Source organism: Camelus dromedarius, chromosome 15, assembly GCF_036321535.1.
Source record: "Camelus dromedarius isolate mCamDro1 chromosome 15, mCamDro1.pat, whole genome shotgun sequence".
NCBI lineage: Eukaryota > Metazoa > Chordata > Mammalia > Artiodactyla > Camelidae > Camelus > Camelus dromedarius.
In genome coordinates, this window is record NC_087450.1 from 14,714,253 (window position 1) to 14,722,753 (window position 8,501).

The window sequence follows — 8,501 nt, forward strand, 5'->3', positions numbered from 1 at the left end:
CTGGAAAAGTGACCCAGGGATTTGTGATTTGCTGCCTGTGAACCTTCCATGTAAGAATGCGCAAGGTTAATGGGACTATTGCAAAGAGTCAGTTTGTTATAGAAATGAACTTAGAAGGCTGGCACCAAACCCTCGGCACCTCTGAGTCACTTACCTGCAATGGGGCTGTGCAGCCAGCAGGGCACAGCAATGCCTTGGATTTGGGCTAATCGTGAGCGATGTCAGAAGAGAGGCGTATGCTTCGTGACTTGCTCGTTTTTCAAAAACGATAAGTGTCTACCACACTGCTGCTAAACATAAGCGTGAATCCCTTCCTAATTATTGTGTTTTAAAAACCAACACTCGACTGATTATTTAAACACTGAGATATTTAAAGCCATGGATGTACTACAGAGGCTTAAGTTTCCTTCCAGAATATCCAGTAGACACGCAGAGGTATTAGAAGGCCGGAAAAGGCGAGAACTACACAGTTTAGCCTATATATTTGAAACTTCTGATGAGTAAATATTTTCATCTGGGAAAGAAGGGCTTTTGAGCTAGTGACTCATCCATCAGAGCTGTAGTATTTGTTCTGAGGAGTAGAAGCAAGATCATGGCTTTTGCCATTTTTCCATGGGTTGGTTTGTGGTTTTTGTTTGTTTGTTTGTTTGATTGATTGATTGATTGTTGTTGTTTGCTTTCTTGCTTGTTTTAACTAGAGGCATTAATTTTTGAGTTCAGAATGACTCAAGACCAGGCTAGGGGAAATATGGCTCATGTAACTGGACCCACTCTCCCACAGAAGAGCAGGAAGGTGAGTCCCGGAGACACGCTGCGTCAGTCTAAGTGGTTACCATCATTCAGTGTCTCAGTTTGCTTGTGTCTAAAACAAGGACTTCAGCTAGTGGGGTTCTAAAGCACGTTAAGATTTATAGTTTGTACCTAAACTATATTCCTTTTTTTTTTTTAATGTGTGTGTGTGTGTGTGTGTGTGTGTGTGTGTGTGTGTCCCTTAGGGCTAAGAGGTAAGGTTGGATCAAGGGAGGGAGGAGGGGTGATGGAGATGAAATAAACAGGAAATCTTAACAGCTAATCTGCTGCGTTAAGTGATCTCTCCTGGCATCGACTGTTCTACTTATGATTGGACCCAAGCCCAGTCTCTCTGGCCACTTCTCACATAGCTCTCCTCCTACTCCCAAATTCAAGTACTCAGCTATATCGAGCTGCTGAGTTGTAACTTTGCCCCTCAGCCATCTGGAAGGGCTATTTTTATACAAGTTGCAGCCATGTCTCTCTACTTCTAAGCATCGGATGGCTACCCAGAAGCTTGAGGAACCAGGCCACCCTTCTAATTATGATGATGACTGAAGAACTTTGGAACAGGTGGAAGAGTAGAAATGCCTTGAATTCAGATTTTGTGACACCTTGCTCACTGGGAAGTCACTCGTCCAGCCCTCTAGACTATCTGGATCACAGCTGAGAACAGTAAACATGCCAAAAAGGGAAGATCTCTCTAGCAGATGTCACAGAGTCCAGTCACTCAAGGCTTGGGTCTTCTCTCAAGGCCTCATGACTTGTATTTTAGAGACAGTTCTAATAGGGTGAGTTGGTTTCTGGCCCTTAGGAAATTGGAATCAGAATAATTAGGGGAGAGAGGGCAATTTGTAGAGGTAGATACACCAGAAATAAATGTTTTGCAAAGAGAAACAGGCTTTTATCAAGTCTCTTTTATGGAGAACCAGTTCTGAATAATATGCAAACATCAGGACAAAATCAGAGAACTTAAAAGCCGGTAAAAGTCAAGAGTAATGTCGAAAGTTCTAGTTGTTATTTCTTTTAATCCCCCCAACTCTGTGAGGTGGGCAGCGCGTGTCATATCTCCACTGTCCAGAAGAGAAATTAAGTCTCAGATGTTGAAAAGTAAGGCTCAGGTTTAAACAGCTGATTTTACAAGAAACTATGTGATCCTCATTTCCTCATTTATGAAATGGTGACAATACTGTCCACTTCACAAAGTGTGTTAGGGTTAAATAATATGTCACGTGCAAAGCCCCTTCCTTCTGTTCTCATCACATTCTCCCTGACACATTTTATTTAAAATGACTTCACAGACAAAGACAAATATCATATGATATGACTTCTATGTGGAATCTTTAAAAAATGACCCAAATGAACTTATTTACAAAACAGAGACTCACAGACATAGAAAAGAAACTCATGGTTACCAAGGGGGAGAGGGGAGAGGAATGGATAAATTAGGAGTTTGGAATTCACAGACACAAACTACTATATATAAAATAGATAAACAACAAGGTCCTACTGTATAGCACAGGGAGCTATATTCAATAGCTTATAATAACCTATAATGACAAAGAATATATGTATGGATAACTGAATCAGCATGCTGTACACCAAAAACTAACACAACATTGTAAATCAACTATACTTCAATAAAATAAATTAAATACAAAATATGTTTTAAGGACAGGAGGGTATAGCTCAGTGGTAGAGCCTGTGCTTAGCATGCACAAGGTCCTGGGTTCAATCCCCAGTACTTCTGATAAATAAATAAATAAACTTAATTATCTCCCCCCCAAAAAAGCAAACAAAAAACAAAACAAAAAAATATATGCTTTAAAATGACATCATCATGTGCCCACACTCTGACAGTGTTTGTGTTTTCAACCTGCTGCTTTTGCCTTCATTTGTTTGCAGTCTAGTATATCAAATGCTTGAAAATTGCTGTGAATGTGTTATATATATATATAACTTAAAATTATTGTCAGTAAATAGAAGTGTGAAATTTCTAGAAACTCAGTGTTCAATTAGAAACCTCTAACTCTCTACACAGCAAATTACTTGAAGATGACAATTTCTCTCTGAAGTCGTGCAAACTACTGTTAGAGCACTAGATAAGACTAATGCAATTCTTTTTCTTAATAAGGATGGTATGCCATTCCCCATCTGCTGACAAATGAAAAATGTGATGAGGGGAGGGTGTAGCTCAGTGGTTAGTTGACATGCTTAGCATGCACGAGGTCCTGGGTTCAATCCCCAGTACCTCCATTAAAATAACTAACTAAATAAACCTAATTACCTTCCCCCCCACATACACACACAAATCAAAATAATTTTTTAAAAGGAAAAGAAAAACAGGACAGTATTTTTGGCCCCAATCTCGTGCTTGAACGGTAACCCTGGGAGGCACTCTCGCCTCAGGCTGCAGTGGATTTCTGATTCTCCTTCAGATATTCAGAGCCAGGACAGTTTCCTTGCACAGCCTGTTCCCTCTGCTTGGAATGCCCTGCTCCATTTCTACCTAGCAAATGCCTCCAAGTGCCAACTTAAATGTCACCTCCGCTGAGAAGTCTTTCCTGACTCCTCAAAAATGTTGAGTCAAGAATAATTTTGCAGTCATGTTTATTCAAATCTTTTCTCTTATTACCCCATTTCTGAAAAGTGTCACCAACCTCCCTCTAACTTCTGCTTTTCTTAAGTCCCCTGGATGGCTTCCATGTATTCTGACTGACTCCATGAAAATGAGCTGACTCAATAAAAAAAGGATGAGATTCTAGAAAGAGCTAGCTGGTTGGCTGACTGGCTGGAAAAAAAAAAAAAAAAAAAAAAAAAAAAACAGCCAGCAAGAAGTTTGGAAGATATGAGCTTTTATTGGGTTAGCTCTGCTCCTTTTAAAGGATATTGAAAGAAAAAAAGTGGCTGAGAAAGAAAAAGTATCTGAGGTCTCTTTTCTGACATTGCTTGAAATGAATATGTCTTTTCATGTCAGTGCTATGAATGATGGCGGCACTAAGGTGTGAAGTCCTTTTAAAGGAGTTTATTTATGTCAGGTAATCATTTTGTGCTGTTCACCAGATGTTTCCAGCCCTTCCCTGTCTAGCCACGTGCCCAGACTGCACATTCAGGATGGGGGTAGGGCAATGTGAGAGTAGCTCAGACCAATGAGATGTGAGCAGAGGTGATGTGTGTCACTTCCAGGCTGAACTAGCCAACCGTCAGTGGAAGACCCAGCGGAGCTTGCTTTCCCTTTGCCATGGCAACCAGCCACCTTCAAGATGATCCATCATCCTGCATCCTGGAGTGAGAAGGCATGGAGCTGAACCTTAGCTTCATTGGATCTGTAGCATTAGTAAGAAATAAACGTTCCCCCCTAACTGTTTATTGTGAAAAATGTTGAAATACAGAACAGGAGAAAGAACTGTACAGCAAAACCCCACATACCCATCACCTGGATTTCATAATGAACATTTTGCTATAATGGCTTTATCACTTATTTATCCATCCATCCATCCTGCATCAGTCCACCTTTTGGGGGGGGGGGGTCAAGGGTGGGGAGTGAGAGACTATTGTAAAACACTACTGAGATTTGGGGGTTGTTCATCACCCCGACATAATCCAGACTTCCCTTGCAACATCTGGGGAACCCCAGCCAACTACTCTGTTTCGGTGGAGGACCCTATAATGGAACTACTCCAAAAAGAAAAATTGTTCTATGTTGGTATTCATTGTTTTAAGTTCTAAGAAATCATTTTCTGCCAAGAAAAGTTAAAAGCCCTGGGGTGAATTAGGAGAAAGAGTAAACCACCTTTTTTTCTCTCATGGGCTTAAAAAAAAAAAAAAGATAAACTCTGAGTGAGCTAATTTAGATAGGGTTCTGTTTAGAGGCAGAGGGGTGGATTAAATAGGGAAAAGCAAAGCAAAAATCACATTCACTTAGTGCTTGTTACTTGGCAGATATTCTAGGTACACAAGCTTCGTACATCATTCAAATCATTAAATATATATGATTTCCCCTTGTAACGTGAGATTAAGCTCAGAGAGGTTAGTTAAGCTGCCTGCTCAGGGTCACACAGCTAGTGTAAGTGGAAGAGGCAGAATGAAAATCCAAATGAATTCAACACATTTCTTTTGATTTCTGACAGCCTTGGAAGCTAACATTTTCCTCCCACTGAAAATTTTGTCCTCAGAGAGGCATTGCCCATGAGGTAACAATGGTGTTAGTGGCAACCTCTCTCATGGCTTGAAGCAGAATTTCAAATTTTGAAGTTATTTGACAAGAATATTTTTTGAATGTTCAGAAAAGCTCAACAAACCCATGAAACACAGGCATTGTGAATTTCTCAAAGCTGAAACAGCTGGTTTTTCTTTTGGCTTTATTAGTCACTTTCTCTGACCAAAAAAAAAAAAAAAAAAAACTAAAATACAATTTTTTTTCATTTTTTTCAGTTGAAAGCCCAGTTGGAATGTTGATTTACTCACAGTTCATTCTTTATGCTTGTATTTTGTTGTGGAGTGTGTGTGTGTGTGTGTGTGTGTGTGTGTGTGTGTGTCTTATTTCCCCAAATCTAGAGGATTACACCTTGAAATTTAATGACTATGACCACGCTGACAGTTCATTTTCAGAACTCTCAAGGCTATAGCCTAATGATTTCCAATTGATGTGAGTTATGCTCAGGAGAATGGATATGTTGGATGTGACCTTAAATCATCAGATTCCTGCTGGGGACAAGGATGTTTTTCCTGAGCTAAGCAGCTCTTCCTTGTCTGAGCAGGAGGGAATAACTCAGCCAGCTTGCCTGGGAAGACAGCCTAAGAACCCACTGAGAACCCACTGAGAACTTGGGATCATGAGAATTTGTCCTCATCCTGTAATAGTAAGCCAATCCTGAGTGAAAATTTCCTTCAAATACTGGAACACAGGTTATCTTTCTTAACATTTCTATAGAGCTTAACCTTTTCCTAGAGTAAGGGAGGTTGGGTAACCAAGGCTCAGGAGATTAAGGCCTTAAAATAAAATGTGGATACTTAAAGGGACAGCATGAGGGAGTTTCCTGAGTGATGGAACTCTTTTGTGTCCTGATAGTGGTGGTTCTGGCATGAATCTGTACAGGTGTTAAAACTCATAGACCTGTGCACCACACACACACACACACACACACACACACAGAGTTAATTTTACGGTATGTTTACTCTTCTAAAAACCTAAAGATACTAATGCGAAGGGGCCCATGAGGCTAGGACTCAAGCTGTCACGGCCAGTCCATCCCCACAAGGCATCAGGGGATAAAATTCCAGAGGGTGGACCCCTAAACAGATTTCCAAGGGCTCATTGCCAAGTACCACCCTCTCCTCTTTCCTTCAGATATATAAATCCTTCCAGAAAACTGCCAGGTCAAATGTTCTTCATAAACCATCAAAGAGTTCAATGTTTCCCTCAGATGGTCCGCTGATCCTCTGTGTGTCTGCATTGAGGCTGGAGTTCTGAGGCTGAAGGCTGACGGTGCCAAGGTGGCAGTTACCGATAAGGCAGAACCTAGCCAATGTGGGTGTGGGAAGTACCTAAAACAGAATCTGGGTTCATTCAACTGGGTTGACCTCAGTGGGTCTGAGGAAATCAGTCCGTGGAGTTGAGACAGGGTTCACTCAAAGGAAATTCACACGATTGAGGAGTCAGGGCATTTCCAGGCAGATCCACCTGGCTGTGGTTGGAGAGCCTGGACGTGGGTTGGAGAGCCCCTGGGGGACATCTGCTGCCTGGAAACCCTGACCCTGCACCAGAGCCTAACCCGTGTCCACCTCAGTCTCTGCAAGAGCCCACCCGTTATTTGTCAGAGTCTTCAATTTGGCCAGTGCCGTCCTGGGCTGTCATGCATTGTCTAGAACCTGTGAATCTTCACGGAGCTCATTTATCTTGGGAGGGAAACTCTGAGCAGACTAGAAGGCAGGGGTAGGAGCCACCTGCTGAAGACACCAGGGAGCATTTGGCAGGGTGGGTGGGGAAATGAGGCAGAACAGAGCATGGGGAGCTGGGAGTTAGCCCACGCTCCCCCTCCTGCCGGCATCTGGTGCCCCAGGAGCTGCTCTTAGCAATGCTGGCATGAGCCTGTACTGGTCCCTCCCTCTGGGAGTGAGGAGAGACAGGCTTAAAGGTGTTAAAATGTTTGGAGAACATCCAAGGAAAAGCTTGTTGCAAACGCAACGTATTAATGAAAACAGCTTGGGCCTGGCTAAATAGTGACTATTCGAACAAAACAAACAGATGGGAGTTGACGACAATCGTTCTGAAAAAGAAACAGTCCAGCCCTGGTACACGGAGCCTGATGCTTCCTCAATGTCTTCCCAGAATTCTCCACGCTGCGGTTTTCTCCAATGTAGGCTGGTATCTATTTATTCTCAGGAACACCAACAACCACCTCAAGGGACCTCTTATGGGCATAAGCACATTCTCTAATGTATGCCAGCTGGAGGAACAAAGGTTCTTTGCTTTTTTTTTTTTCTCCAGATTATTTGCTTTGCATTCTAGGGGAGGGCCTCTCATGGGCCATTGGAATGATCTGAGATGCTTATTAAAATTATTATTTGTGGGGGGAGGGTATAGCTCAAGTGGTAGAGTGCATATTTAGCACGCAGGAGGTCCTGGGTTCAATCCCCAGTCCCTCCTCTAAAAATAAATAAATAGACCTAATTATATTCTCCCCCCCCCAAAAAAAAACTATTTAAAAATTATTATTTTTATTAAATGTAGATTCCTGAGCTTCACCTTGTCACACCTGCCAAATTAGGTGGAGTCTCTGGGAGGAAATCGAAAGCATCTGCATTTTAACAAGCACCTTCGTGATCCTTATGGCGGGAAAGTTGGGAAACCACTGCCCTAAGGGCTATTCACTCTGGTCCTTCCGTTTAACGATCGTTGACTCTTTCAACAAACGTTCACGTGCCAGCTACTCTGTGGGAGCGGAAACGGTGAGGGCGCTCTGATAAACATTTAAGTGGCTCCTCACCAGTTAGTTACAGTTCAAGGTGGTAAACGCTGTGCCAGAAGGGGATATAAAATCCATGAAAGGAGAGAGGAGGCGGCTGCAGGAGTTGAAGGCAGTTTTGTAGACGATATCTTGACAAATAAGTAGCATCTCTTCAGGAGGCTTGGGAGAAAGCACACTGAACCCATAGGGAAGGTATCACAGGGAGTCGGCCCGTGAGGGCGTGTGGTCCACTCTGGAAGGTGGGATTCTGCGCACCTGGAGCCCAGGGAGTAGTGGAGGAGGAAAGAGGCGTAGACCTGACTATGAGCAGCTTGGCATAGAAGCTGAGCGGTGTAGGCTTTGCTCTATGGAAAACGGGAGCCGGAGGAATATTTGAAGCATCAAATGACAGGATGCTAGGTGTGTCCTGCCTCATTGTTTGGAGCAGAGAGAGGAGGAGAGAAGCATCTGCAATGATGAGAGGGCAGGAGGCTAAACCCAGACAAGGGCACGCGGGGGGCAGAGAGGGCTTGGGGGTGGAGTTCAGGGGCTGTGAGAATCCTGGGGAGGGGGAGGCCTAGAGGGAGCTTAGGCCACAGGATGGAGAGGTAGAGAGGCCATTGCCCAGGACAGGAAATGAGGTAGGTCCAGATTCAGCAGGGGATGTGAGAAACAGCCAGTCCGCATCCAGAGCCTCATCCAGGGGAAGACACTTTCGACACCCATGTGAGCCTCCCAGCTCAGAATTTGAAAGCCGACCTG